Genomic DNA, 25,872 nt, shown 5'->3' on the forward strand with positions numbered 1-25,872 from the left:
GGCTGTATCCTGGACCAGTAGTCAGTGACGGGTAAGATCCAATTGCAATGGTACCAACCTAAGACAGGAGGCTGATTCTTTGAGGTCAGCTCATCCGATAATGGGTAAGGACCATATATACTATTGGAAAACCTAAGGCAGGCATGGTCCCTAAGACACATGCTTGTTGTTTAAACAGAGACGGGGAGATGTTGAGAGCCACAGCCAAAGGGGCCCCAGCAAACTTCCAGCTTCCAGCAAACTTCCAGCTGCCAGCTGATGATTGGCTCACAGCGGCCCCACCAACTTCTAGCTGCCAACTGATTGGCTCCTCTGCGGTGATGCTCATTGGGCTGTTTCCCTGCCCTTTCAGACCACGGAGCTGCTCATTAGGGGACTTTTTTGGCTCCGCCCATGCAACCCAGCCAATCGGCCTCAAGAGCAGGAGCAGTGGGGGAGGTGGAGAGGCTTGTGGGAAGCCGGTGGTGGCAGTTGTGCTCTGAAGGTTTTTCCTGAGGAGCTGTTTTGTTTGGCGTGTGTGGTTCTAAAAATAAAGTTTGTTTCTTTTGACAAGTGGCTCCTGAATTGTGCCCAGCCAGACTGCGGCAGGGTGGATAACGGGAGATGTACCCTTGGGGTTTATATTTTGTCCATGAAAAGAGCTTCTCTCTCTGATTCCTGGTTCCATGTTCCCAGCTATTTGTCTCCATTACACTCCTCTGCTATGATGTTCTGCCTCACCTCAGGCCCCAAGTATGAAGTCAGCCATCTATGAGAAAGACCACTGAAACCATGAGCCCCAAAATAAACTTTTCCTCCTGTAATTGCTCTTGTCAGATCTTTTGGTGAGAGCAGTAAAAATCTGACTAAAACATTAACCATATATCATCTACTTTGCTCAAACTCAAAAGCCTGAGTCATCTTGTTTTTCCTATTGCCTTTGTACCCACATCTAATCCATTAGGAAGTCCTGAGAATTCTACATTTACTATCGTTCCAAATCCAACATATGTCACCACCCAGCTACCTTCAAAAGTGTTAGGTTATTCCAGGAACTTCCTACTCCTTTCTCCTTGCTTCCACATTTTTTTTTTCACTTCAGGCAATTTTTCACACAGTAACCACAGTAGCATTTTTTTAAATATTTTTTTAGTTGTTGATAGACCTTTATCTTATTTATCTATTTATATGTGGTGCTGAGAATCAAACCCAATGCCTCACACATGCCAGGCAAGTGCGCTACCACTGAGCCACAGCCACAGCCCCACAGTGAATATTTTAAAACAAAATTAAATCACATAACTCCTTTCTCTAAACCTACTCATGTCTTTTCTCCCTTTAAGAAATTTCAAGCTCCTAATCATTAACTGAGTATTTTGTATAGTTTAATCTCAACCATCACTCTATCCAAGCCACACTAGCTCCTCTTTGAACATGGCCTTTGCACTAATGAAATAATATTAATGATTTACAAATTAAATAACACAATTAATTAATAGTGATATTATATTGAGTCCTTCTTTTTGATATTCCCTTTGAACATCAAGTAGTATCTCTTCAGGAATGAATGACAAATATTGGTGTTAGCTCATATTGTGTATATGTATACACATGTACATCATATGTGTGTGTGCCATGAGCTAATACCAATATACATGTGTAAATATGTTCATGGAGAAACATATATTTTTTCACATATGCAATGCCAATATATGTGTGTGTATATAGTGAGAGAGACAGAAAGAGACAAACAGAGACAGGGAAATGGGGGATATAAGTTACAGATAGCTCAAGCAATTATGGAGACTTAGAAGTCCCATTATTCATTATATTCAATATAGAGAATCAATAAAACTAGTGGTGTAGTTTGAAGACCTGAGAGACAGAGGGCCAGTGGTGTAGATCCCAATCTATCTGAAGCCCTGAGAACCAGGTCTACTGAGTGTAAGAAAAGATTAATGTTCTAATTCATATAATAGGAGTCCAGCAGAAAGCAAATCCCCCTCCCTCCACCATCTTGTTCCATGCATCCCTTATACAGATTGAATGATTCCCACCCACGCTGGGGGAAGGCCATCTCTTTTATTTAGTCCTCCAGCTTGTATGCTAATTTCTCCTAGCAACACCCAGAGATAATGATTTATCAAGTATTTGGTAATCCCATCAAGTTGACACATAAGATTATGCATCACATAACATAATGAAAATATAAATGAGATACTTACATATTAAAGAAATCATCAAATAGAAACACTAAATGTTATGAAATCAAATTTAATACAGATTTCTTCAAACTAATTGACGTCAAATTGAATCACATTTTTTTCAGAATGATTTAATGTATAACTTTGTATCTGATCAACTGAGTAACATTCAAAACAAGTGCTTTTTTAAAGTTATTTAAATCCAACAATCATGAAGTTTTTTGCTTAATAAGCAATAAAGTACTTAACATAAAATATGAATGTTCATTTTATTCTTATACTGATAAAAGAACTTAAATGTTTTAAAAATATCTATTACACTCTCTCTCTCTCTCTCTCTCTCTCCCTCCCTCTCTCTCACACTCTCTCTTTAAAAAAAAAAAAAAAAATATCTATTACACATTATCTGAGCAAATCCTTTGAAGTACAATGGGATTTTCATGCATAAGAAAAAAATGATTCTTTCATAAGTATTAAACAGAAGTTAACTTAAAGTTTACTTCATGTTATGTGTGAATATAGTGTTTAACATAGGTTTTACATACTCAGTAGTTTTTAATCTGTGAACTTTTTACCAAAACAGTAAACTGTGTATGTTTCTAATAGTTCTGTTCCCACTCATGGCAGGGATGGATATGATCAAAATATATTATTTGCATGTATGAATTTATCACAATGAACCCATCAGTCTGTATAGTAAAAATGCACAAATAAAAAAGATTTAAATGGTTTCTTTAATTCAAATGAAATAATTTATTTAAAAAATTTAGTACATAATATTTCTTAGGGGAGCAATAATTCCAGAACTGATAAGTATTAGGGAGATTTAGAGACACTCAATCCAGATTAAAATAAAGTTGCTGCCCTGTCCTTTTCTGCAGTTTATGTCTCTGACAGCAAACATAATTAAAGCTACATAGAGAGAGAAATTGCCAGTTGTTCTGAATCGTTGAAACTTGACAACCAAGAAAATAATGCAGAGCTTTTCCTACTCCAAGCACTGATTCCACCCATAGTCCCCTTTCTTTCTATGTCACTCTTAACAGCAGATATAAATACAGGCCAAGAATGAATCCATAGCAAAGACTAGAAAAAGAGACACCATTAGGGAGTTTTAACGGATTATAACTTACATCCATGCAACCACCTAACATGCATAGCATTCTCCACAACTCTGAGCTGCTGCCACTTGCTTTGCTCCATTCAACCCCACAGTCTCTCCATCTCACTCCCTTCTGTAAAGTGAATGTCCGTTCAGATATCAGAAAGGTTAGAATTGATAGATCCACAACTGCTTCTTTCTAAAGCCATAGAAATGTTTAAGAGATCGCCTGCCCCTTGGCCTTACTAACAACAGGTGGATATAAGGGAGAAGATAGATACAGTTAGAAAAAGCTGTTTTAATTTGTTATTAATCAATACACCTTACCCAAGAATGTCCTAAAGGGTCATTTTGAATCAAATATTCTTGATTTGATTCACTCACATATCCTTCTGTGTACCAGGATATGGTGTCTTTATAAGAAGTAAATAGAGTTATCAAAATAGACCCAGACATGTTGTTGCTCTTCCATATGAATAATGTATACTTAGTACAGCTGTAAGATTGGGATACTCCTGAGATGTTTCCATTGGCTGCATAATGCCTTGGCAGTATCTTAAAAAGCAGCCCAGAAGCCATGAGTGTGTACTCACCTTACGCTCAGAAGTGGGCTGTTGGCCAGTGCTTCCTTTAGAGACCTGGCAGCTCCAATGGGTTTGCTCACAACTCTGCCCCTCTTAGAATCACATACTCATAAGCTCAATTATTATTAAAGTCCCTAAGTATAATTAATTCCCAACATCATGCTGTCTTATCACCTTTTGGAGCACAAAAAGACACGCTCATAAAAACACAATATAGAAGGTCTGAATAGTCCATAATATTATAATTAGACATATAAGAACTAAAATTAAGTCATTTTTATTTTCATGTTCTAAAGATATGCATAGCTACATTTTCCCCATTAGTGAATTATATAATTCCAAATATTGCCTTTTTCAAATCAATTCCAACCATTGTTTTATTTAATTTTATTTACTTTGTATCTTTGTCTGTGGTGGATAAAAGAAGAAAGATTTAACTTCTATACTTGGGTCTTTCACTTTTTTACCATATAACCATACATAGGGAGGGGAGGGGGGATAGTATGGGAGGGGAGGGGGGATAGTAGGGGATAGGAAAGGTAGCAGAATACAACAGTTACGAATAGGGCATTATGTAAAATTGTGGATGTGTAACCGACGTGATTCTGCAATCTGCATTTGGGGTAAAATTGGGGGTTCATAACCCACTTCAATCTAATGTATGAAATATGATATGTCAAGAGCTTTGTAATGTTGTGAAAAACCAATAAAAAAATTAAAAAAAAATAACCATACATAAATCACCTATCTTTCTTAGTTTCATTTTCGTCTACCAAATGGAAATAACTACACTTGTATTATTACACACAATATAAAACTAAATGCTGAATAAATGTAAGGTGTTTACACTGAGTTAAAATGTGTTTGAATGAACATATGCTTATAAAACATGCATTTTTAGTGAAAATATATGTTAATAAAAGGAATGTTTTATCAAGAAAGTTGGCTCATAACCAAAGATTCATGCTCTATATAACCAACAACAGGTGGTTGGAGAAATATCCCAGACAGAAATCACATACTCTTATGATGGTTAATTTTATGTGGCAACTTGCCTAGACCATGATTCCCAGATGTTTGATCAATTATGAATGTTTCTGTGAAGATGTTTTGGAATGAATTAATATTTAAATCCATGGATTTCAGGTAAAGCAGACTACCCTCTATAATGTAGATGGGCACCATCCAGTCAGTTGAAGGCCTGAATAAAGGACAGACCTCCCCAGAGTAAAAGGGAATTCTCCCAGTCCTCCAGCATAAAAGCCTTCCCACTGTTTTTGGATTTGTATCTCCATAATTAAGTGAGCCAATTGTTTAAAATCAGTCTCTGTCTCCCTCCCCACCACCATTTTTCTTTTCTTCCTATGAATAACAAATTTGTACTCACAAAAAAAAAGTCTTGGGATTAAAAATTAGTATATATTTATCTAGAACCCAAATCCATTATTTTTCAAATATATACAGATTTAGATATTATAGATTTATACATAGGAGAGACAGAGAGGTGTGTGTGTGTGTGTGTGTGTGTGTGTGGTGTAAATACCTACACATCCTTGTAGTTGTGTTTTAATGGAGAACCCTGACTAATATACTCCCTCATATCTATGTGGGGGCCTGTGACTAAATCTGGCCAATGGAACATAAGGAAAATGGATTATGTCATTTCTACAGTGAGGTATTTAACTGTCTGCTATGCTTTCTCCACCTTTTCTGCCCATCCTGTGGCAAATTTGTGAGCCACACATACAGACAGCATGTGGTGCCAGAGTTGAATGCAGCTTGAATACTGGCCCAATGAATATCTACATTGGATTTTGTGCACATAAGAAACAATTTTTTTTGTTTTGGGCAACTGAGATTTTGGAATTGTTTGCTACAGCAGCTGGAACTTTGTTTATTCTGATGAATATAGTCATATTTTGTTATGTATGAATTGAACAAAAAAGGAAAAGTAGTGTATAATTTGGAGAGCAAAAACGAAAAATAAGCAGTTCTAACACCTGGAAACCGATCCTCACAGTTGGGTCATGGTGTTCTTTTAAAATATGCTTTCTCAGAGAACACCAACATCGGAGGATGCACTCTGTGACCATGGTGGATCAGGACAACAAGACCATCATGTGACATTTCTGAACACAAACAACTATAAACTTTGTCCAAAACAGGAAAACAATCAAACATTCTGGCTTGGGTAACATCAGTGAATGTTGTTATAACTTTAGCTTCACACTAGTCTTTTTTTCGTAGAAAGGATTTATTAAGATACCTAATCATAGCATTATCCCCGCTTCCTGACAGCATCTAATCCAGAGCAAAGCCCATCTTGTTAAACATTCCCCAAAATTACCTAACACAAACCAAAATTCTGTAATGAGCCCTTTTTTAACACTCGTGCTGTGATGCCCTGTGGTTTCCTGTGGCCAGGTGTGTGGTCTGTCTCATTCCCTCATTATGAGAAGCATAAATCCAAATCATTCAACTACAGGTGTGTTCCTGATGGTGTTTGACTGGAGGGCATTGATATAGGCAATAATTTTCCCTCAGATGATACAGGAATTGGATGAAATTATTTCTTTTTGACTATAACTGCCTTTGGTCATGCTGATTTTCAGAGTAGGCAGATGAATCCAGTTTTGCTCTAAACCACATAATGAGACTCCATCATCAACAACAACATTATGTTTGCATTTAATTGCTGCTTTTTAAAAACTTGCTAGTTCTGATTTTTTATCTTGGAAAGTTTCCCAATATTTATTAAAAGTTCGTTACATTACTATTCAATCTTCTTTTGTTGAAAAATTTATAGTGGACTATGTAGAAAATTAAGATTTATATTTTAACAAACTAGCTTCTTAATTTAGTTATCTTCTAGAAGCTGAGACAATATTACTTTCCAAGAAACTTTGCAATGTCAAACTTGAAATGAGAAATTTGGGGAAAAGCTAGCAAAGGTTTGAAAGATAATAAGTTTGGTCTTCAGATAAATATATATTAGTATTTATCTCAAAAACATCATTTATGTAAGCAGGAACAAGAGAGATACACTAGGTAAAATAAGGAGATTATTGGGCCCTTCACTTTGAATTACAGCTCTGTCACCTTCTGGTTATGTAGAAACTTAGGAATCTCATCCTGTTTCCCTAGGTGCATTTTAATGCTACCCAAAATAGAAGCTTGTGGTTTTGTTGTGAGGACTAGAAAAAAATGCATGTAACACACCTATTACATTGTTGGTATTAAATAAATGGTAGGAATGATTGGGCCACAGAAAGATGCTTACATATATATAAAAAGCATTTTATTCTTCTTCTAAAAAGTTTCTGATATTCTTATAACCTATATCCTCAAATTAATGTGTGACTAGAAATTACCTGTTCAACTTTTTAATAATGTGTCTTAGGACAACTGGAAAATCCTTTGAGAAATTGGATCTGCACCTCACATCATGTATCAGGATAAAATTCAAAAAGATCTAATGTAGAAATTATATTTTATATAAACTAAATATAATTTAATATTAATAAAATATAATTTAATATAATAATGAAGACATGTATGAATGCCTGCCACCAGAAATTTTTCCCAATCTCAATATTCAGTTGTAAGTCAAGAAAAAAAATCAACAACTAATTCTAATATATTCTTTAGATGCAAAAAAAATATGAATTTAAGAACTAGAAAAAATATTTATAACTGCACAAAATAAGGCTAGGCATTTAAAAAAAAAGCAACATACTATATGAAGAGCTCCAAACCCTTCAAAAATATCAATAATGCAATAGAAATATGGACAAAGACTATGAATAGGTAACTCACAGAATGAAACTTAAATGACCCTTGAAAATAAGAAAAAATGATCAACCTCGCTTAATAAAAGAATTTCAAAATAATACCATAAGAAAACAGATTGATAGGTGAAAAATCTAAAATCTAGAAATCTATAAGTTCGACAGTAAAATATATTAGGGAAAATGTTAGGAACAGAATTTTCATAAATTTCTGGTAAGAATTCAGACTAGAAAAATCATTTAGACAATTTAGCAATAAATTAAAAATGCAGATGCATTTACAATTTGACCTTTTATATCTAGGAATTTTTCCCTAGTATACACTAGGAAAAGTACAAAATAATTTGTAAACAAGTCCACAAATGACTTTATTAAAAAAAATCAAAATTTCAGCAGGAGACTATTAAACTATGATACATTCATATGACAGAATACTATACAATAAAAACAAGATCAAAATGGATCCCTGTGTACAAATATGACATTATGTCCAATACATATTAATAAAAATAGCAGAGTACAGGAGAATATATTTATTAAGCCTCCTCTTGTATGGCTATGTGTTTATTTACTTATATTTATAAAAATAAAATAAAAACCCTCAACATATAGTTACCCACAGTGATAAGGGGGAACAGAAAAGAGGGACCAGGAATGGAAATTAGATGTTTCTGAATCTACTTCAGTTTTTATTTTGGAATCGTGAAATTGCTTTATTTACTCAAAATAAAAAGGATAGAACACTAGCCCACACTATTAACAGAAGCTGGAAGATTTATTTCTCAGTGTTAACTTTGGCTAACATTTGAACTTTTAATGTTTGAAGCCTCTCTCTCCTCCAACCTGACCTGCATTTGGACCCTATTCTCCTTAGTTCTGCTGCAGAGCTTCTGTGCTTTTGAAAACCAGGAGAAGGTATGTCCTAGGAGACTGACAAATTTTCCTTCCAAATACAAAACATGAATTCTAGGCACCAATGCACCTATGTTCAGCAGAACCATAAGTCAAATAACACAAACTCCTGGCTGAATCCTTGAGATAGAAAGGGGAGATTTTCTACAGGAACAAACATGAAGCCCAATTCAACGCTTTTGTGCATCTCACGTTCATATGTGACAATAATAAACGCATCTTGAGAAGGTAGCACTTGTTAAGTTGCAAGAACACAGCATGTAGAACTACCACACACAGGTTTGAATCCCTATTCTGTCATATGCTAGCATTGTGACCTGGGGCAAATAGCCTACTCTTTCTCATTCCTGGGCTTCTCTATAAAAAAGTGAAAATAATGAATGATTCTTGCTTTGGCCAAATTATGGAGTGGTTTTAAGGATCCAAGCAAGATAGACTTTTGAAGATATTTTATAAATTAAAAAGCATTGAAACAAATTTAAGAGTCTGAATACCACATAAACAAAGTGAAGTAAGAAATCAGTGTGTGGTAGAGTTACTAAAAAATTTCATGAAAGGGGCTGGGGCTATGGCTCAGCGGTAGTGCACGTGCCTGGAATGTGTGAGGCACCGGGTTCTAGTCTCAGCACCACATATAAATAAATAAATAAATAAATAAATAGATTTAGTAACAATTAAAAAAAATAAAAATTTAAAAATTTCATGAAAGGGGGCTGGAGATGTAGCTCAGTGGTAGAGCACTTGCCTAGCATGCACAAGACCCTAGGTTCAATCTTCAGCACCATAAAAAAATAATAAAGAAAGGAATAGAAATTCAAGGTTGATAGAAATTAGACAGAAATAAAAGAGAATATTTGGTAAAGAAACACAAAAGCAAGAACAAATATAACACTACTAAAGAGCATGCCAGCTGCTACAAAGGGCTTTTGTACCTACCCCTCTGGCCAGTCACATGATGAGGGCCTCTCCTGGGATGGCCTTTTGGGATAGGGTGGATAACTAAGGTAAAAAGGCATTCTTTGACTTAGGAAATTTCCTGCAGTGGAATGAAGCAGTAAGAAATCGGTCTTCAAGGAACAGAGACTCTTAGCAGTCTAGTCCAATATTCATCCACCTCAGACCCACAATATCTAGCCTAGAGTCCAGTATTCTGAACCCGAATTTAATGTTTCATTTCCAGTTGTGTCTGTATGTATGTCTGTGTGTGAGAGAGAGAGTATGTGTATGAACACAAATTTTAAGACATTGACTCAATATGAACAACCAGTAATCAAAAACATCTTATTTTTTCCACTAGAAAATGAATGACGATAAGAAGTTCTATATTACCAAAATGGAACATAAGCATTCATTTAGTTCTTTACCAACATATTCTTTGTCAATAATAAAAACAAACAGAAATGATATTAATTATAAAATAATAAGGGAAAAAACATTTTAACTGTACTTGCTAGTGTAAGAATAAGGAAAGAAAGGGGAAAATATGATTTCTTTCCTTCCTTCAGGCGTTTCACAAATCCAGAGAGGCAACAGTTGGCCCAGCTTGCTGTTTGATTACCACAAGAAAGTAAGAGGTATGAAAGATTTTTTTGCTGTTATTTTTACAGCCTGTTCTCTGACTTTGTTTTACACAGATGCTTCATCAGCATGTATATCAACACATAACTACTTCTTACTCAATTCTAATAAAAATAAATGACATCCAGCAGTCTAGCTCTCTTTTCCAGGACAGATAAGGCCCAGAAATCAGCTTTCATCAGAAAAATGTTATACAAATCTTCACATTGGCCTATTTGTTAGGTTTCCGTCCTGACGTGTTTCTGCTCATGATCCACTTTCTTACAAACCAAAAGTGACGACTAATGCTCAAGCAGAGGAATGGGAGACAATGTCACTTGCAGAGACCCCAGTAAAATTTTAAAGAAACTATTGTTAGTTATTGTTTTAACACTCATGAACTTACCTGTTGTCACACGACTATGAATGACAGATGCTTCATTTTCTTTTAAGGATTATCTATATTTATTCATTGTAGTGCCGCCCTCATTTGAGGTGGTTTCATAAAGAAAAAAGTAAGTCAATAGTCCAGATTCCAGGAGAGATCTCTGAATTGTGGGAATCAAGCATTGGACCACACTCATCCTGACAGATTAGCTGAAATGACCACAGAAACTTAGCTACCATTGTTTTCCATTATATAAAATATCTGTGATCTTATTTTAGTTGCTGATGTACATCCATATTAGTACACATTAAATTTGGAACTACTACATTATATAAGCATCAATTTATATATATTCCCAAATATGCTAAATATTAATTCCTTCTAAAAATTATCTTACCTATACCTTAGGCAAAAGAAATGAGTACAAATAAACAAGTAAATGGATCAAAATGGTGTAAAGACATTCTTCATTTTGAAGATGATTAGAACACGCCATTTGACAGCTCACACCTATACACACCACTGCACTATATGCCTTTGAATATACTTAAGCAGACATGCAATGTGTATCTGTTCCCTTTAAAAGTGAAACAAAATTGCTCTGTATAGTAAAGGAAACAAGTGACTTAAGCTCTATTTTGAGTCCTTTTAAATTTATTTTTATTGGTAAATTGATAAATTATAATTATCCATAATATATGTATTAATTGTGCAATATTCATACAAACACATAATTTGATGACTCTCATTCCCTAGGACCTTCCATTTCCCTCCCATCCTCCTTCCCTTTATTTGTATTTTTAGTAGGAAAGAAGAGCAGTTACCGATAAATGATTTGAGGACAACGTTAGCAAGAAATTGCACTGGAATTTAATCATAGACTGTTGTCTTTTAGATATACCATCATTTTACAGATGAGGAAAATAAGACCAAGTGAACTCGAATGACTTGTGTTTGGTCATTCATCTATTCAATTGATACATCAGAACAAGAACCTAAGTTGTCTCTCTGTCTCACTAAAATCATCCACCCATACACATGGCAATTAGAGGTCATAACTCTGCTAGTATCCCTGACTCCATTCCAGGATAAAAGCTGTTTGTCCTTCCAGCCTCTCTTAATGGTTAAAGGCCTGAGTCCCCAAGTTTAAGTAAGCTTAGTCATATTCAGGTGGTGTTAAGGCACTACCTTTTAAAAATGTATATTCTACCTGGATGTGGAAAAGAACAAATTATAAATAATAAGATCCCTCCTAGCCCACTTACAATACTGATACTGCTGTCCCAGTAAGGATCCCTGTATGTGTAGATATTTAAGGTACCTGACATTTTAATATTACCTGATTACAGGAAGACTAATAAGAAAATAGAATCTGTGTGTCATGCTTTGTAATTCACAAGTTATTTCATATACATTTATCTTACAAAACTACCCAATATGGAATTTAACTTCTATTCATCCTTTGGTTATCAATTTAGGTGCTGCTTCCAGTGGGAACCTCCCTGATCTTTCTAGATCAAATCCAGCACTTAATTCCCTTCTCTGCCATCTTCATCCAAACTCTATAGAATTAGAATTTCTTCTTTACTCACCAGTGCATACCCACAGCCACGCAGAGTACCTGGCACACATTAAATACTAACTAAATATTTTTTAATGACTGAACAAATGAATAAATAAATGAACATAAGAAATATTCCAATAACTTGGGAGTGAAGGAGAAAAGAAGTTTAGAAGATTAAGAGATTACTATAAAGACAGCTGTCTAGGCTAAGGGCCAGATATTCTACAGTTCATTCTTTCTTCCATTTCTGCACCAACAAATTGTCTAAAATATTGATGCATTATCATAATAGCTTCTGTAGCTGCAGGTGTAATAGTAGCCAAGATGAGAACAGGGCAGGAATGTTGATGTCTTTTTTTTTTAACATCTGGGTCCATCTGTGAAATGCTTTAAAACAAGAAACTGCCTGAAAGCTTCCTTTTTAGCTAATGGTGCTGTTGCTATTCAATAGGAACACAGTTTGTGTGGGGTACCTTTTGGGAAATAGCCATATACATTAGCTCACTGTATCAAACATATAGGACACACCAAAATAGAAGAAAGATGGCAGAGATTATCTCCTTCCTATGACTTTGTAAACCTCACATAAGAGCCTGAAGGCCTGGAAAGTGACAGATAGGGGATTTAATCTTTCACAGAATAATCACAAACATAGTTAAAACAACTACACCCTGAAGGCCCATATTGAGGCATAATGGGAAGTAAAAGTCACATGGCTCTGGTCAGAATGTGGCTTTTTCAATCCCAGGATAGCTGATCAATAAAATAATTTTGGCACCACTTAGGCTAGAACAAAATAGCTAACAAAAAAAGTGGACTATAACTAGCATCCAAATTTCTACATCAAATAAATGATACTATTTTCCCACATTTTCTTACCTCCTCCACTCCGTCCCTCTCTCTGTTTAAGCCCTCGTAAAAAACGTTTGTCATCCCTGAAAGCCCAAATGGCTGACTTTAAAAATATATGTTTATAAAATACTCACACTATGCTCTGCCTCTTAGACTCCCTTGAAATAAAGCAGCCATAATCCCTGTGACAGTTGCCACCATTAATGCCGATCATAAAAGCTGGTAAAGAGGCAAAGAAGCTGATTTACCATGCATCGCTATGCTTGTATGTCTTCTTTCTAATAAAAATCAGGGAAATTATTACTTTCTGAAAGCTTAGCACTTCAACATTTGTATTATGAACCTCCTCTACTGTAAGATTTTAGTTCTTCCCATGCTGTTTTTTTTCCCCCCCAAGGAGCTGCCAATGTAAATGTGCCACACTTGAGTCCCATGGCATACTGAGCTGCAAGAGCATATGTCCTACATCCACAGTGGAAAATTCAGTGTTTAGGGAGCAATGAAGCGAACTATAACTCAGGCTTAGAGATAAATGCTATTTGAGACCCCAGTTCCGTTTATGGATATAATATAATTTGAAAAGCTTAGCTATCTTTCTGGTAAAAATTTTTCTCTCAAGATTTAGATTTAAAAAGTATTGCACCAACTTTTGATATGAATATCTTATTATTTTCTCTTTTTTTTTATCTAACACATTAATATACATGAAGTCAAATAACAAAGTATACAGTCATAAGGTGAACCAAATGCTGGCATCACTGATATATAAATCTGTACAAGATGTAGGACTCCAAAAATATATGGTATTAATTTGATTTAACTTTATACTTTCACTTTACTCAAAATTATAGTCTATAAATACTAAGACCTGTAAAATGAGCTTTTGACATGGCAATATTACAATTTGCAAAATTAGTTTCCAGAGATTTATTCAATGAAAGTGATTCGTGGACATCCCATACACACACACACACACACACACACACACACACACACCTTCCTATCATGTATACACATATGTGCCTTGAAGAAAGTTTATTAAAAAACCAGAGGTCCAAACCAATATTTCAATTTATACTATTTGAACTCAATCATAAAATTCCCCCCTCAAAAAAAAACCCAAAATCATAAATTCAACAATTTGCTAATTTTTATTCTTTCCTTTAATAGGTATAGATTGAGTACTTACTAGGTAGAAGTCAATTCGCCAGGTGTTAGGAATACAGTGAAGAACAAAACACATACATCCATTCTTTCACATTTTTTTTCAGGGTAGAAATTTACTCCTACAATTTATTTCCAAGAGAGAAGACAAACGAAAACCAAAGTTCCTTAACTATCTTTAAGTAGCATATAATATCATGGGCTGAAGCACACCCTCACATTCAGAGATACCCAGTCTCATTTATGTAAATACACATGCCATTTGTCTCCCCAGTAGGTTCACCATCTCTATCCCTTCCTGATGATCAAAATGACTAGAGTTAAGCCATTCTAGTAAAGCTTTTAACTTAAGTTTGTCTGAAATACCCTGGGAAGGGAGCTGGAAAGAATTAAAGGATCATGGAAGTGGACTCAGAAGACAAGCTTGTGAGGAAGGTGAATGAGAGTGGGTCTCAATCAGTCTCAGGAACAACAAGCATTCCAGGACAGATGGATGGCTGAGAAGACAGACTGATGGACAACCTCAGGAAAGAATAGGAAGAGTTCTTAATTTTAACACAACCAACAAATATTAACTGAGTATCTATTGTGATCCAGGTACAGATTTAGAGCTCAAGAACACATAAAAATATTAGTTATCAATAACATTTATTGAGCACTTACTAAGTGCCAGACACAGTGCTAAGCATTATTCAATATTTACAACATGCATTATTCAATATTTACAACAATCTAATGTAGTAGTTATCATTAATCTTATTTTGCAGATGAGGAATTAGAAAATATTTTTTAAGAGTTAACCTGCCATAGTCAGAAAGGTAACAATTAGGTTTCTAGGATTAAAGTCTGAACATTCTGACCATTCTCCTCTGGTCCTATTTTGATACGTCATCCTATTTGGATAGATCACCTTACAATCTATTTAGGGTAATAGTTTTAGATAATACAATTTTGTCAAATATAAGACAAACACCATGAAACACCATAAGGTTCTATGTTGTCTTAAAAAAGCAAATATCATGTCCAGGTTATGGTATCAAAATCTGTAGCCAAAGACTCATTGATGACATTCAGCAATACATCCCTGGTTCTACAGGACATTTTCTTTGAAACAAAGAAAATTCTGTTAATTTTTATCATGATTTCAGCTGAAATAATACACTATTTCTCTTTCATCTTCATTTAAAATTCAGAGTTTATCCTCTCCTTCTTTGTTTCCAAAATTACTTTGTATATATTTTTATCATATATTTAGATATCTGCTTACCTCAGAAGATTAAGTTTCAGTTAGGTAAGAACTTTTCCATACTCTCTCCCTAACCTCCCTGCCTACAACTGACATGGAGCAAAGATCCAATGAAATGTTCAATCAGTAAACTGCAAGCTTTCTCAGTGCCTATGATTTAAAGGAAATCATTGTAACTCAGCTCCAGATCAAATGACTTCTTAATGCACAGAGACTTTTGAAATGACAGGGATTTAGGCATTATTTCACTACAGTTACAAATGGAATATTGTACTATAATAACAAAAAGACTACTAGACCACTTAAAGCCACTAATATTTTTTCAACCATTATATGTATATATAAAAAGAGAGAAAGTAAAAATGGCAAATACATGCCACTTATGCTGTTCCACTCCTACTCTGCAAAAAAGGCTGTTAATCGTTCATGATGTTTGTTTCTTCTGAGCTTAGACTCATCCTTCGCATCATTCTCAGAGTGACATTTTCTCAGAAGCTGACAATTGACCGAGGCTCCATTATCTATTACTACCCACATCTCGTGCTTGACCTGGACCAAGTCAAATAATTTTAATACGTGTAACATTTTACCACTTACTACTTTCAGTGAGGGAAGAAAGGACATTGGTATGTCAGGGAAGTCTTACATACCTAGAGTTACAGCTTTTATTTGAGACAGCTGGGTCCCAAGAGTCAGTCTATAGACCACTGCTGACCTGAAATTGATTTTCTCACTACTTCGTGGGGGAAAAAAAAGGAAAAGAAAATAAAAAGAGAAAAAGAGACCAGAACTAATCTCACTGCTGCATTATAAATCACCTGGAGAGCTTTTAAATATACAAATCCCCTATTTTGAATCAACATCTGTATCTAAAGATTGAATCGAAAATCTATGTGAATATACATATATTATGATGTTGAGGGTTAGGTACTGTTGAATGTTTGTGCTTATATGTATAATATTTTAATTTTATATTTTTGAAAAAAAAACAGTTTTTCCTAAAACAACATCATTCTCATTGTTTTTAATTTTAAATTATCTTTCATGTATGATATAATGGAAACAATAGATAGTAGTAAAAATATTTTTAGACACTTCTTTTAAAGCCACACTTGACAAAATAAAGAGTTGGGAGCCCTATTTAAGTCTCCATTTTTGGCTTAGTGGTACCTCTGTCTCAAGTTAGACAAGTCTGAGCATTCAGGGAAAAATGATGGGTGGGATAAACCAGCCAGAATCTAGGTTCCTTCAAAGATGAAGAACTTCTCAGGAAATAACTGAGACTAAGATGGCAAAAGATGAAGAGAACAAGCTAGCTAAATAGCAAATAATTCTTCCAAGAACTGGTGAAGGGGCAATTCTGATGTTTGCCACATGCCTGGCCCTGGTGTTGTGGGGCAGGTGACTCAGAAAACACACCAAGTCCCAGTTTTGTCCAAATTGAAGAGTCTTTACAGCCAGCGACTGCCCCCCTGCAGGATCCATAGCTGTCTCTGCAAGGAACAGCTCGGAGCCTGACATTTTAGGATATTGAAAGGAAAAAACTGCAAAAACCATATCTGGGTTGATGTAACTGTAAGCAAGCAGGTACAGAAGCTGAATTGGACAGTTAGCTAGACAATGCAATGGGTACATTGGTATTTCCCACAGGACTTTCCAGGTTGGCATAGCAGCAAGCAAGCAGAAGGGAAGTGACTATAGTTCAGTACATGTTAGAGAATGGTTACTAACGTCTAGACAATCAATCTCTGACAAGGTACACTGCCCAAGAAAAATGGAAACCAAAGAGAACAATTTTACGTTGTATAAGAATTGCTATTTTGTGTTGCCAAGTATGTTATGCTAGGTAACTATTAATGGGTACAGAAGCAGGGCTTTCCCATGGGAGAAGCATTTCTTACATGATATGGAATATCGAGGTAAAATGGAGTCTGTTTGGTCATTGCCCATATAGCCTGGCCCATAACACTGGAACAGTCCCATGTATGGTCTTCAAGTCTAGATCCCAGGCAGTGGGGTTTTCAAGAGAAAAGAGCTGATTATAAGCTAAGAAATAAAAAGATCCATACTCCTTAAAGCCTCTGCAAGATATTGAGGTTTAGAAACACCCTCAACAGTGTAGCATGTGAAGGTGCAGAGGCTTTTCCCTGTATCACTGGGTAGCTTTGGTACCTCTGAGCCTTCAGCATACCTGTGGCAGTGACAGTTCAGTGAGAGACAAAGAAGGATCTTTCCTGAGCAGGGAGAAAGCACAGTGCTGCAGAACCAGAGGGGATCAGCAGTGTCTTAGGACAACAGTGCAGAGGAATGGCAGCAGCGTCCAGCAGCAAGGTCCCTAGCCACAGGAATAGTGGAACCCAGCAGCCATGCCCAGTACTGTGTGGTGTTCAGAGAACACTGGGTGGCTCTTCTGAAAGACCTCCCAGAAACACTCATGATGAACATGGTGAAGTTGAAACTAGCATAGTAGGCTCTTCCAAGAGCTCAAGAAGTTTTGAGACATAATATGACCGTTATTTCATGTAAAGCCCTAGTGTAGTGAGTGTAGTGTAGCCTCTTCAGCAGTCAGCCTCCTGGAAATAAAAATTTAAGGCATAAGAGAAAGTTCTGATGGGGAACTCACAAATCATGAGTTGGTCCCATATTCAAAAATGCCTTCAAGGATTAAGTTTACTTTTTTTTTAGTCTGTCACTCCCACTCAAAATACAGAATTATACCTCGGGTTTAAAAGGCTCATAGGCTTATGATTAGAAGATGGTTGCCACACCACTTAAACATCATATCCTCACATCATAGCATTCAAGGTGTGTGGTGGGGGAAGACAAATGAGCTTTGTCACAGAACTGAGAAGAAAATATTTTCCAGAAGACTCCATAAAATGATTTCTCACACATCATTGGCTAGACCTCAGTTACTTATACCCACGACTGATAAAAGAGAAAAGGAGAGCCATGACTGTCTTATACTTCACAATTTAGCCTGCTGGCTAGGTAGGAGGGAAACTGTTGTTGGAGTGAGCAGCCATCAGTGTCTTTCCCAGCTACAAAAGGAATCTGAGGTTTAAGGACTCCAGTTATCATATTTTAGCCTGAATTCTTGAATATTGATGGTGGTGATGATGATGATGATATTTAGTAATTTAACTCTAGACCAGGACTATTCTAAAGAATTTACTTAATCCTGAAAGCAATTCAACAGTCAATGACATAGCCAATATCACTATTATCATTGTGATGACTATTACATTAGACATAAGTAAAATGAGTCATCTGGGACCCCAGCAACCCAGACAATGCTGTGAAGCCAAAAAGTATGGTGTTGAGATTTGAACCTTGGAAGTTTGACTTGGAGACAAAGATCTGCTACATTTCATTACACCAGACTTTTCTCTCTCCAAAATCAAATGAGATTATAAAAATCAGAATGTCTATGAAGTTTCGTGAACAGGAAATATATTGTTAGAATATTATTTCTTCCTAGGCTGACCTTGAAATTATAGTTGCCATATTTCCAAAAAGAATGCATTAATTCCAAAATGTAGATCATCCTCACTAACCTCCTTTTCGTTCCTTTCTAAGCACACAATTGACAGAGTATAGGATTAGAAAATCCTCTGTACAGGGAAACAGAACAATTCAATTAATAATTTCAATTTCATTTGGTATTAAAGGTGTTTTAAAAATAGAGATCTTTATCTCAATGAAAGCAAGACCATTAAATGAAAAGAAGTCCCACTGAAGATTGAGAGCTCAATGGCACTAAATTAGTGAATGGATTTAAAAATTACAAAGACTTAAAACTCAGGAAAGATTTTATAAGGCCTTTTATCCAGTGACTTTGGATAGCAGGCCTTGGGAGAAAGACAAAATTCATTGTAAAAATGCGTGAGAAGCTAAATCTTTAAAAAGAAAAAAAAAGTGTTCTTGCAACTATAAAAAAAGGCAAATGACATTGAACAGTCTAATGTGATTTTCTAACCAGAGTACATTAAAAGCAGAGGGGAACAAAGTAAACTTAAATTAAGCTAATCTAAAAGTTAAGTAAACCAAATTTATTAAAATTTAGGAAATCTAACTTCCTGTTCTTATTCTTAATGATGTGAACTATTAGTCATATAGCCAAACTTTTTAAAAATGAGTATAATTCTTGTCTCAATAGTTTCCCTTCAATTAACTCTCTAGTCTAATGTCAGCCAATTGTTTTCAAACGGTGATTAACTTCTGCTCCACTGTGTGAGCAGTGACCATGCTGTGTCTCTTCAGCAGCTGCCATTTCATACCTGAAGAGGCAAAGGATATGACTGCCTGCTGAATTGCTATAATAACTGGGGGAACATAAAAATGAAAATGTCCTTGAAATCTTCAACAGACACCGTTAATAACTTCCACTTAGCCATATAAATGACTTTTTCTGTCACTTTCTAATAGAAAACAATAAGTGAACATGATTATGAATATAACCCTATACATTAAATAAAATAAATTATAAACCTAATGGTAGATCACCAAGTTACTCAAGCAACTTGTACTTATACAACAAATAATTACTCTAGTTTACTTTTTTTAGAGTGAAAAATCACCCATAGGATTTCAAGGAATTTAAAACATTACTGAAACAATCCCCCTAATATTTTCAGAAGAAAACTTCATAACAAAATACCCTTACTAATTGCTCTAATACATTTATATTCAAAAATAAAAGATACCAATGTTAAATTGGTCCACTAGCCACCTGAATAACAAGGTGACAGTCCTCCTAGTGTGGTGGTTCCTACATATCTAGAAGTAGGTGAGCATCTGATCTGTAAAGCATATGACTATCTGGACAACTCTTAACAGTTATTTCAAAATTTTAGCTAAAAGTAGGAAATAAATATCAAAATATTATTTCTCTTAACTTAGATCCCTCATGTTTTAACTTCACCTTCTGATTCTGTTTCAAAGTGAAAAGGATAAAGCTTAAGATTCTCTGTCTTCTATTTCTTTAAATGAAATTGAATGTTTGGAGTGACAGGTGGCCTTTAAAAAATAATGAAATTTTAAGAGAAAGGGAAAAATTATTCTTGAAAACTTGCATAAATGAACAAAATTCTGAACCTTGTATCATTGAAAAACCAAGAGAAAATTTTGGAAAATTTTATGGTATCTTCAGTAGAATGCAATACATTTGTGCTCTATAAGGCCAGGAAGTCTACAGAAAATTTTAAAAAAATAAAACATAAGTTCAGTTATATAAGATACAAAGACAACAAAGTAAGATTTAAAGAAATATAAATAAGATTTTTAAAAGTTTCAAGGAAATCAAAATTATAAGAGCTGAACAAAAGTAAACATACAACTTTTTAAAGAACATAACTAATAATAAAGAAATAAAATAAAAATATTATGAGAATACATTAGATGTAGGGACAAGGAATTAGAACTGATCCAAAACTTATAGGTATTTTCAAGAAATATGGAATGAAAATAACAACCAAGACTAGTTGAAAAATAAGAAGAATTAAGAAATACAATAAAAAGAAATGAGTTTTTAGAACTATTCTGCTTTAGAACTATTCTGCTAAGTTTCTCAGAAGTTACACAATCAAGGGGAAAAATCTTATGCAAAGGCAGAAAAAGCTAAGATTAACTGCTAAAGAACAAAACCTCATGGACTCTGATGTCTCTAGAATTACATAGCAGAAAAATAATGAAGCAACAGATATAAAATATTCAAGAAAATAGAACTGTGACCTACTAATTAAACCCAGCCAAAATGTCATTCACTTTTGAAAACAGTAGAAGACATTCTCAGATATAGAAGGGTTCTATCTCTATGTCCTTCTTGAAAATATCTTGTGGGGGCTGGGGTGGTGGCTCGGTGATAGGGCCCTTACCTAGTATGTGTGAGGCACTGGGTTTGATTCTCAGCACCGCATATAAATAAATAAATAAAATAAAGGTTCATTGACAACTAAAAAATATTTTATAAATTTTATTTAAAAAGAAGAAAATATCTTGTGATACAGTCTAAAAATATCAAATGTTAATCAAAATTAAGAGATCAAAAATGGAAACATTAAGATACAAACACACAAATGATGGATCCTGAGGATAGCTAGTGAAGCTAAATTTAAATAACTTGCTAATTGGAGTGAAAAAGTTGAATATGAACATCAAAAATAATCATTGTAAGAGAGATGAAAGTTAGCATTTATTCAGTTAAGAATGGTTATCTGAGTTTACAACCTTGAGTTTATATTAAAATTGATGAGAACTAAAGCTCTTGATTACCAGAAAAGATAAAACTAAAGGAAGCAGCCACATTTCATAAAACTAAGAAAACTCAAAATGAGATAGAGTTAACATCTTAGAGTATAATACAAAAAGCTTAAATTCCTCTATTATAACACAAAATTCTTCAATTATATTGAGTCATAACCTAAATACAGTCATTTGTCACTTAATGAGGGAGATACATTCTAAGAAATGCATCTTTGGGTGATTTTGTCATTTTGCAAACACCATAGAGTGTACTTAGACAAAATGCTATCCAATAAGCCAATCACTTGACATGGTTTCTTGATATAATCAAGAAACAAGGTAAAGACAAGATGTACTGATGTGAGCTGATGTCATTGTAACACCATCCTGGTTTTCAAAAATTGTTTCATTTAGTTGAAATATACTCTAAAATATTGATAGTAAGTATAATGTACAAAATATATAAACCCATAACAATCTTTTATTATCAAGTAATATGTACCATACATAATTGTATGGGTTGATTTTTTTTCCTCATGCTTTATTTTTTTTTAGTTTTTATTGGTTGTTCACAACATTACAAAGCTCTTGACATATCATACTTCATACATTAGATTGAAGTGGGTTATGAACCCCCAATTTACCCCAAATGCAGATTGCAGAATCACGTCAGTTACACATCCACAATTTTACATAATGCCCTATTAGTAATTGTTGTATTCTGCTACCTTACCTATCCCCTACTATCCCCCCTCCCCTCCCCTCCCTTCTTCTCTCTCTACCCCATCTACTGTAATTCATTTCTCTCCTTGTTTATTTTCCCATTCCCCTCACAACCTCTTATATGTAATTTTGTATAGCAATGAGGGTCTCCCTTCATTTCCATGCAATTTTCCTCATCTCTCCCTTTCCCTCCCATCTCATGTCACTGATTAATGTTACTCTTTTCTTCCCCCTCTTCCTCCCTGCTCTGTTCATATTTGCTCTCATTATATCAAAGAAGACATTTAGTATTTGTTTTTTAGGGATTGGCTAGCTTCACTAAGCATAATCTGCTCTAGTGCCGTCCATTTCCCTGCAAATTCTATGATTTTGTCATTTTTTATTGCTGCTGCATAGTACTCCATTGTGTATAGATGCCACATTTTTTTGATCCATTCATCTATTGAGGGGCATCTGGGTTGGTTCCACAGTCTAGCAATTGTGAATTGTGCTGCTATGAACATCAATGTGGCAGTATCCCTGTAGCATGCTCTTTTAAGGTCTTCAGGGAATAGTCCGAGAAGGGCAATAACAGGGTCAAATGGTGGTTCCATTCCCAGCTTTCCCAGGAATCTCCAAACTGCTTTCCAAATTGGCCGCACCAATTTGCAGTCCCACCAGCAATGTACAAGTGTACCCTTTTCTCCACATCCTCGCCAGCACTTGTTGTTGTTTGACTTCATAGTGGCTGCCAATCTTACTGGAGTGAGATGGTATCTTAGGGTGGTTTTGATTTGCATTTCTCTGACTGCTAGAGATGGTGAGCATTTTTTCATGTACTTGTTGATTGATTGTATGTCCTCCTCTGAGAAGTGTCTGTTCAGGTCCTTTGCCCATTTGTTGATTGGGTTATTTGTTATCTTATTGTCTAATTTTTTGAGTTCTTTGTATACTCTGGATATTAGGGCTCTATCTGAAGTGTGAGGAGTAAAAATTTGTTCCCAGGATGTGGGCTCCCTATTTACCTCTCTTATTGTTTCTCTTGCTGAGAAAAAACTTTTAAGTTTAATTAAGTCCCATTTGTTGATTCTTGTTGTTAACTCTTGTGCTATGGGTGTCCTATTAAGGAATTTGGAGCCCGACCCCAAAATCTGTAGATCAGAGCCAACTTTTTCTTCTATCAGACGCAGAGTCTCTGGTTTGATATCAAGCTGCTTGATCCATTTTGAGTTAACTTTTGTGCATGGCGAGAGAAAGGGATTCAGTTTCCTTTTGTTGCATATGGATTTCCAGTTTTCCCAACACCATTTGTTGAAGATGCTATCCTTCCTCCATTGCATGCTTTTAGCCCCTTTATCAAATATAAGATAGTTGTAACTTTGTGGATTAGTCTCTATGTCCTCTATTCTAAACCATTGGTCCACCCGCCTGTTTTGGTACCAGTACCATGCTGTTTTTGTCACTATTGCTCTGTAATATTGTTTGAAATCTGGTATCGCTATACCACCTGATTCACACTTCCTGTTTAGAATTGCTTTTGCTATTCTGGGTCTTTTATTTTTCCATATGAATTTCATGATTGCTTTATCAATTTCTACAAGATATGCCGTTGGGATTTTGATTGGCATTGCATTAAACCTATAGAGAACTTTTGGTAATATCGCCATTTTGATGATGTTAGTTCTGCCTATCCATGAACAGGGTATATTTTTCCATCTTCTAAGATCTTCATCAACTTCTCTCTTTAGGGTTCTGTAGTTTTCATTATATAAATCTTTCACCTCTTTTGTTAGGTTAATTCCCAAGTATTTTATTTTTTTTGAGGATATTGTGAATGGAGTGTTTTTCCTCATTTCCGTTTCAGAAGTTTTGTCGCTGATATACAGAAATGCCTTTGATTTATGCGTGTTGATTTTATATCCTGCCACTTTGCTGAATTCATTTATTAGTTCTAGTAGTTTCTTTGTAGACCCTTTTGGGTCTGCTAGGTATAGAATCATGTCATCTGCAAATAGTGATAATTTAAGTTCTTCTTTTCCTATTTTTATGCCTTTAATTTCTTTCGTCTGTCTAATTGCTCTGGCCAGTGTTTCGAGAACTATATTGAATAGAAGTGGAGATAGAGGGCATCCCTGTCTTGTTCCGGATTTTAGAGGGAATGCCTTCAACTTTTGTCCATTCAGAATGATGCTAGCCTGAGGCTTAGCATAGATAGCTTTTACAATGTCAAGGTAAGTTCCTGTTATCCCTAATTTTTCTAATGTTTTGAACATAAAGGGATGCTGTACTTTGTCAAATGCTTTCTCTGAATCAATTGAGATGATCATATGGTTCTTATCTTTAAGCCTATTGATGTGGTGAATCACATTTATTGATTTCCGTATGTTGAACCATCCTTGCATCCCAGGGATGAATCCTACTTGATCATGGTGCACAATTTTTTTGATGTGTTTTTGAATTCGATTCGCCAGAATTTTATTGAGGATTTTTGCATCTAGGTTCATTAGAGATATTGGTCTGTAGTTTTCTTTCTTTGAGGTGTCTTTGTCTGGTTTCGGAATCAGGGTGATGTTGGCCTCATAGAATGAATTTGGAAGAGCTCCCTCTTTTTCTATTTCCTGAAATAACTTGAAAAGTATTGGTATTAATTCTTCTTTAAAGGTTTTGTAAAACTCCGCTGTATACCCAACCGGTCCTGGGCTTTTCTTGGTTGGTAGTCTTTTGATGGGTTCTTCAATTTCATCCATTGATATTGGTCTGTTCAAATTGTGTGTATCCTCCTGACTCAGTCTGGGAAAATCATATGACTTAAGAAATTTATCGATGTCTTCACTATCTTCTATTTTGTTGGAATATAGGTTTTCAAAATAATTTCTAATTGTCTTCTGTATTTCTGTAGCATCTGTTGTGATATTGCCTTTTTCATCCCGTATGTTAGTAATTTGAGTTCTCTCTCTTCTTCTCTTCGTTAGCATGGCTAAAGGTCTGTCGATCTGATTTATTTTTTCGAAGAACCAACTTTTAGTTTTGTTAATTTTTTCAATAGTTTCTTTTGTTTCAATTTCATTGATTTCCGCTCTGATTTTAATTATTTCTAGCCTTCTGCTACATTTGCTGTTGTTTTGCTCTTCCTTTTCTAGGGCTTTGAGATGAAGTGTGAGCTCATTTATTTGTTGGTTTTTTCTTTTTTTGAGGAATGACCACCAGGCGTTGAATTTTCCTCTTAAAACTGCTTTCATTGTATCCCATAGATTCCGATATGTTGTGTCTGTATTTTCATTTATCTCTAAGAATTTTTTGATTTCTTCCTTTATGTCTTCTGTAACCCATTGATCATTCAGTAACATGTTGTTCATTTTCCATGTGATGTAGGATTTTTCCTTCCTTCTTTTATCATTGATTTCCAGTTTCATTCCATTATGATCAGATAAAATGCATGGTATTATCTCCACCCCTTTATATTTACTGAGGGTTGCCCTATGGCATAATATATGGTCTATTTTCGAGAAGGATCCATGTGCTGCTGAGAAAAAAGTATATCCATTTGATGATGGTTGATATATTCTATATATGTCAGTTAAGTCTAG

This window comes from Spermophilus citellus (assembly GCF_964194105.1).
Source record: "Spermophilus citellus genome assembly, chromosome: 8".
Taxonomy (NCBI): Eukaryota; Metazoa; Chordata; class Mammalia; order Rodentia; family Sciuridae; genus Spermophilus; species Spermophilus citellus.